This window comes from Rhagoletis zephyria, unplaced genomic scaffold, assembly GCF_001687245.7.
Source record: "Rhagoletis zephyria isolate East Lansing unplaced genomic scaffold, Rhagoletis_zephyria_1.1 Rzeph_scaffold_00635, whole genome shotgun sequence".
NCBI lineage: Eukaryota > Metazoa > Arthropoda > Insecta > Diptera > Tephritidae > Rhagoletis > Rhagoletis zephyria.
The window spans coordinates 13,252-20,893 of NW_016157719.1; the positions used below are offsets into that span (position 1 = coordinate 13,252).

General features: G+C 40.0%; 1 long non-coding RNA gene across 1 annotated transcript in view; it reads left to right on the plus strand.

Annotated features, from left to right (window-relative positions):
- Nucleotides 1-7,223, plus strand: part of LOC108360824 (uncharacterized) — a 12,065-nt gene extending 4,842 nt beyond the window's left edge. Inside the window, exons 2-3 of the long non-coding RNA XR_001847190.1 lie at nt 1,853-1,855; nt 7,209-7,223. This is a non-coding gene — a long non-coding RNA (uncharacterized LOC108360824). The remainder of the gene's footprint in view (nt 1-1,852; nt 1,856-7,208) is intronic.
- The last annotated feature ends 419 nt before the right edge of the window (nt 7,224-7,642 follow it).

Genomic DNA, 7,642 nt, shown 5'->3' on the forward strand with positions numbered 1-7,642 from the left:
AGTTTATAGAAACTTTTCCGTACGAAAAATATAATACTTGTAAAAAATTTAAATAGGTTTAACTCATTTGTTAAATACCTGCACATAATTTTATTGGAATCTAATCTTTGAAATGCCTGCCGGATAGATAATTTCGTTGTTTAGATTTTATTATTTTCATATAAATAGGAATTTAGTGCTAAAAATAGAATATAACTTATAAATATTATTCATTAAGTATTTTTGCATATAAACCAGCATTTAAATTTCTATATCGATTTCTTTAGATAGAAACAAATCATTCTAAAATATGGCATGCTATTTGGGCACGTTTTTTTATAAAAATCATGCAACTTATCACAAAATTATTGAACGTTGGTCAGCAAGCAGCTCATTTTACTTTTTTTTTAATTGTCACGGCATGCAAAATACAGTTTGCTTGTATTAAAAATACGTAGGCATAACCACATAATGGATATTGCGGCTTGTTGAAAGTTCTTTGGACAATAAACTCTAGTTCTTATATAGGGTCGCACTATTTTGTGTTTGAATCGTCGCAAATGCATGCAAACAGCAATCTAAGAAAAACACACCACTTTTTGCTTTGGGGATTTTTTGTAAATTTTCTACGCAAACTGGTGCAAGCGCGTGCTAAAATTACGAAGAAAAACAATCCACAGCCGAGCATAATGTTACCTTGGTGAAATCTGCAAGCAGACTGAATCGAAATTCGCTGCTTTGCTTTTGCCCAGCTCTGATATATAGTAACATAACGCTTCTCACTCACCTGTCACCTCCAACGATGATGGTACCAGCATGTTGTTGGGATCCTGTGGGGGGGAGAGATACTCTAACGTATGTACACCTAATAAAAATGTGTGACCCGTTTAAGTGCCTCAACCCAGAAATTTAAAAAAGGTGTTTACGCAATACGAAAAACGAAGCTAGGTGCCAACTTTGCGAACAACTTAATAAAATAGCATAAAAAATATAGATAAAGAAATCAGATTAATTTCCAGACAGTGAAACTTGCGCAAAACAAAAAAAAATTAAATAAATGAAATCCAAAAGGTAGGCAGGATAACATACTGGAAATTCGAAATTCGGAAATACATAAGTAAGTATAAGTATGAAATGCTAAGAAAATTAAGGAATCGCAATTTTACTAGTCAACACAAAATTATGGATCAAAAACAAGAAAACTCAACTGATTTATAAAACCTACATAGATGTATACTAAATGTGCTGCAAAAAAAACTGCGAAAAATCGTATGCGAACTAAGAGGAGGAGTACTAAATATTTGGAACAAATTAATAGATTAAATATATGTTTTTTTGTCGCTACGCTTGGTAAAGAAATTAATATAAGAAAGGTTGTATTAAAAAATAGAATTTAGATTGCTATATTGTCTGAATATAAATTAATATGTGTAAAACTATTTTCAGGTTACCTTATATATGTATATAGCTGGATGAAGCGATGAAAATTGGTGGAACTATGACGACTTCTCAAATGGATGTTCGGAAAACAAGTAACAGTCCGTTCTTTTTTTTTTTAATGACGTTAGCTCATCGAACGGCTTTTTATGTAAGGGAAATTTTAACATAGCTAGCGTTCGACAATAGAAAGCAGTAAACTGTTATCTTATGTACAAATGTTAAATGTTAAATTGTATATTTAAGACGCTGGCCTAAACACAAGTAAAAAAATAGATAATTAATTGCAAAAATTAATAAATAAGAGAATTAGCCAAGTATAGAAATAAATAAATAAACAATTACGAAAATAAATAAATGAGTACATTAGTCAAGTATAGAAATAAATAAATAAATACGAAAATAAATAAATGAGTACATTAGTCAATATGAATAGAAAGTCAGATATAACCAAGAGTCAATTAGGTAAAACGAAAACAAGCAACATAAAACATCTGGCACGAACAGCAAACATGCTACAATAAGAACAAGACTACATAAAACTAGAATCTACTTTGCAAAAATGTCCTTAGCGTGGTATATGCCGATCCTCTTCCCGCTACTGTCTCCAAGCTCGTACATAACATTACCTATAACCTTTAAAACTATACATTTAATTTGCCTTCGAGCTAATTTGGCATTATAATTTTCTAGTTGCGAGCTTTGTTTAAAGTTTCGAAGATATACCACTTGTCCAATTTGAAACTTGACGTCCCTGTTTCTCGTGCCATAAACCTTTTTGCTCCTTTCGTGGGCTAACTTTAGCTCTTTCATAATTGTATTTCTCAATAGTTGCACCCTGTCGTTTGCTGCCTCAACTTCGCAATCACTATCTCTTAAGGCGCCCAACTTTGGGTATAGCTCATATGATGCAGCATGCTGTATCAAAGGCATACCGAAAGTGGTGTGGTATGGTGGCGATGTGTTTATTGCCGAGCGTGCAACACTGCGAAGCGCGAAGGCAGCATCACTGACATGCTTATCCCAGTTACGCTGGTTCTCTTTTATGAATGACCTAATGATCTGTAGCATCGATCGGTTGACTCTTACTGCCGCATTTCCTTGTGGTGAATAGAAAGCGGTTTTGACATGCTTCGTGCCGTATTTACCTAAGAAACTGGTAAACATGTGAGAAGTGAATTGTTTTCCATTGTCCGAATGGACATATTCCGGGACTCCGAATATATGGAAAACATCTTTTTCTAAAAATTTTATCACTTCAGCTGAGGTTGCTTTACGCATAGCTTTTAAAAACACGAACTTAGAAAAATTATCGAGACACACAAAGACATACACATTACCATCACGAGTACGAGGGTACAGACCAATGAAATCTATGAACAATCGCTGAAAAGGTCGCTCAGTGATATGCTGTATCCCCATTAGCGGTTTATTAAAAACATTTTGCGTTTTAATTGATTTGCAAACTTCACATGCCTTTACGTGTGTACATACATCAGCTACCATCCCCGGCCAGTAATATTTCTCTCGTAGCCGTGCCAGAGTTTTATGGATGCCACCATGACCAACGGAAAGTGAGCTGTGCGAAGACTCTACCAGCCCCGGTTTTAACCCCGACGGAACCCAGAGCTTCCAGGCTTGGTCCGCTTAAAGTCCATCCCACCTGTTAAACTGTGTTCATCGGTAAATGTAGCACAGGTCTGGAATCCTGTTCTGGTTCTCTGTCACAGTCTTTTTCAGCTCAGCGTATTCCTAAGACTCGAAATATGGAGACTCAAGGCAAACATCAATCATTCTTTCATTTATTTTCAATTCGTCCATATTAATGGGAGATAAACTATCGGGTACGATGTTTAGCGCTCCCTTTCTATGTTGGATATCAAAATTATATCCTTGGAGTTTCAGGCTCCACCTCGCTAATCTGCCAACCAAATATTTTTGATTCATGAGCTATTTCAGGCTGGCATGATCAGTTATTATCGTAAATGAGAGCCCCTTTACATATGGCCTGAACCTTTTCACGCTCAAAACTGCAGTATACCATTCTAGTTCGGTTATGCTGTAGTTCTTCTGCGCTTTATTTAGCTTCGCTGAAATGTACGCGATCGGTCGTTCGTTGTTATCATCGTCTAATTGAAACAGTACCCCACCCACTCCGTCAGTTGATGCGTCGCATTGAATATAGAAACGTCTATTAAAGTCCGGTTGTATCAGTACGGGTGCCGAGATCAGACTTTGTTTCAATCGATCAAAGGATCTCCTCGCTTCGTCAGTCATGTCGAATTTTTTATATTGTCTTTGGAGAGGCAGTCGTGCAGCGGAGCTGCAATGGTCGCATAGTCCTGGATGAAACGTCGGTATCCGCCCGACATGCCCAGGAACCGCCGTAGTAGTTTTTGGGTTTTGGGTTCTGGAAATTCCCTCACAACTGCTACCTTGTAGGCATCCATTCTAATGCTTTCATCCCCGACTACGTAGCCGAGATACCGCACCCCTTTGTAGCAAAGCTTGCTTTTCTCTACATTTATTGTTAATTTAGCCTAACGCAAACACCGAGCGACCTTTTCTAATAAAAATAAATGAGACGAAAATTCTTCTGAACACACTAACAGATCATCCAAATAGACAAACACACACTCACGTAACGAAGCGGCTATAACCTTGTCCATTAAGCGACACATTATCTGTGTCGCGATGCAAAGTCCAAAAGGCATAACTGTAAATTGATATAGTGGTCGACATGGTACCGTAAATTCAGTCTATCTAACGGAATCTGCCAGAAAGCGTATTTCAAGTCGATTGCGGAAACAAATCTTGTGTTCTGTAACCTACTCAATATTCCGTCGATATGAGATCGCGGGTACGCGTCCTTTGTGGTTCTCTCATTCACTTTACGAGCGTCTAAACATAGGCGATTCTTAGTCCCTTATATCACCAAAGAAACGGGGGAGCTCCAACTACTGTTAGATTCTTCTATGACGCCCATGCTCAGCATCCTATCTAGTTCTGCAAAAACTAGCTTTTGTATGGCTGGCGATATCGGATAGTGTCTTTGCTTTGCCGGTAGATTCACATCAGTTACCACTATCACATGTTGCTCTAAATCTGTCCGATCTAATCCTAATACCGCGAATAATGGGAACTGAGCTTTCACCCTTTCCAACGCATTGGTCTGTTCCGGCGTAAGTTCGTGTTGGACTGCGTCGAAGGACAGGTCACCATCAGCGGGCGTGAGCTCAGCCACTGTTGCAAGTGCGGGATGTGGAGTCGCCCCCTTACTAACGACATTCAAGTTAAAAGCCTTCCAGAAATCGATCCCTAAATACACTTCCTGTTGTAAGCCTGCCACTATCAAAAACTCGAGGTTTCTGCTTATTCCAAACCATAATACAGAAAGATTTATTACTCCGGTCACTGGAGTTTCGTTTCCATTTGCTGTTCTAATCTTCTGATTTGCTATCGGTAAAATACTGTCTTCACTGCCTTGTAAAAACCGGTATGCGTCTTTACCTAGGCAGCTTGCTCCTGCCCCAGAATCTAGTAGAGCTAGTGCGTATTTTCCTCCTATCTTGGTATGGGCAAAGAACCTATTATCCCCTTTCACCGTCACTATAGTTGAAATTATTTTTTTGTAAATTCTTCAAAACATTTTCCTCTTCTCTTTCATTTTTTGTATTTTCTTAAAATTCCGGTTATTCCTCTTCTTTAAAATCTCATCACAAAGTATTCTTTTCCTAGCGGCTTCATATTCAATCTTTCTCTCATGCAAACTTTTTATTTCCTGTTTCTATCCTACCTCTATCTTACTAGCTACTTCATTACCTTTTTCTCTTCTGAGGATTGCCATTGCTTGTTCTCCGGGTTTTGCATCTCCTGGCAGGGGTCCCCGATGATCTCCGTCAGTGTCCCGTTTCCCTTCTCAGGCTTGAAAACGCAATAAGAAGTGTCACCTCCACATGAGAAGCATATCATATTGAGGACGGATGACGTGCACCTAGTCTCCTTCTGGGCTTTTATCAGGTTTTTGGCGTAGAAATCGACAGGCATCCCGCACTTGAAGCATAGCATCAAGTGAAATGGTGATGGGAAAAATGACTTAATGGTGGGTGTTCTGTACGGAGCTTAATAAAACGCGTTATTTCCCAACACTTCTATTTTATTTTACAAAGTTGGACACATATGTAAGTATATATAGCAAAACAAAGCTAAGTGAATGCTGGTAACGGCTAACTGTGCTTACATACAATATATTTATGTATATGGTTACGTACAAGTACATGAGTTTACAAAATAGGTACAAACATATGGATATAAAATTGGGAGTATATAAGAGCACTGGACGGCAGCCGCTCTTCAGCGACACCAGTTTCTTACCACGAACATTTAAGTGGTGGCCAGATCTGTCGAGTTCTGAACATCCTGCCCGGTCAAGGCCTTGGACTCGAAATGTTCACTATCAAGAAGCCAACATAGTTTTTGTACTGCCCGGGTCATGGTTCCGCTCGCCGTCCGAAGCGTAACATTGGCTAATCCATCGCTACCCGGATGAATCTCAGTTATGCGTCCTAAACGCCAATGGGTAGGAGGAAGATTTTCCTTTCGTACGAGAACAACGTCACCTATCTGCACATCTCTTGTAGGTTTCTGCCCTTTGTTGCGAGTTTGCAATGTAGGTAAATACTCCTCGCTAAAACGTAGCCAAAATCTTTGGTGTACCTGACGCACCCAAAGCCATTGCTGGGGTCATCATATACCGGTGTGGGCTGCCGGGAATTTAAACACGCCTCGATGCGGGCTGCCATAGTACCTGTGTCCCAACGAGACGGACTAAGTGATATTTGGCAGACTTCACTACGGCCTCCCATAGCCCACCTTGGTGAGGAGCGCCCGGGGCGATGAAGTGCCAACAGGTCCCTTTATTAGCCAAAGACTGTTGAGTACCTTCACTGTGCCATGCTGCCAAGTCTTCTAGAAGGAGGCGGTTTGCGCCGACAAATGCAGTGCCGTTATCGCTAAAAATATCGCGGCAAGGACCTCGCCGTCTGACGAATTTCGTAAATGCATCCAGGAAAGCTTGCAAGAGAGGTCATCGACAACCTCAATATGCACCTCCTTGGTTGCCATGCAAACAAAAATGGTTAAATATGCCTTTACCTTGGTGCACGACCGTTTTGCGCCAACGCGCACCGTAAACAGACCGCAATAGTCGACCCCTGAAGACACAGACGCCCGTGAAGTACTGATACGTTGTCTTGGTAATGATGCCATTTGCTGCGAAAGAGTCCCGCCACGGTGTCGGCGGCAGATAACACACTTCTGTCCATAACTTAGAACGGCTTGTCTACCATTCAATATCCAATAACGCGAGCGTAGAGTTTGGAGGACCAGTTGCGGTCCACCATGAAGCGTTGTTTCATGTGCATGTCTGATTATCAGCTCGACTAGTCTACCGTGTTTAGGTAAGATTATGGAGTATCGCCTATCTTCTGGCAGATCAGCTTTACTGATGCGGCCTCCGACATGCAGAACGCCTGTGTCATCCATGTATGGATTCAATTATTTTAGCTTGCTCGAACTAGTTCCTTTTCGAATTTGGGCCAAATCAACTGCAAAGTTATCGTGTTGCCCATTTCGAATTAGTATATTGAGAGCGCTGTCGATTTCTGTTGGGCTGACTACCAATGCACATTAGGTCGAATGATTACTTTTTCTGTGCGAAAGTAATAGCAGCTAAAATATTGCACTATTTTAATGTAAAAAGATGGCAAACGTTAAAACAAGTGTAAAGGCAGTAAATAAAATGTTAAACAGATTTGGCTTTCGTAAAACAGACTTTACTGTTTTTTTGTATTGTGGCGAATACTGCGGCAACACAAAGCGAACAACGAGAAATAGGCAGAATGTTCGAAGAATGACGTAGAATGTTCCACAAAGAGAAACGTCAAGTTGGATGAACACTGCGAACAGCGAGAGAAAGAGAATGAGCGATAAACTTCAGAATGTTCTAGAGTTGCCATAAGTGCCAGCGCAGGTATATAAGGGCGCCGCCACCACGAGGTGAGTTAGTTACAAGTCAGCAAGCTACAAGTAAAGTGAGCGGAGAATTGAGTGGCGAATAAGCAAGCTATAAGTTTAATTGTGTTAACAAGTAGTAAAGCGTTGTTATTGCTTTAACAAGTATTGTAAAGTGTTTTTACTGTATTAGCAAGTATTGTAAATTGTTTGT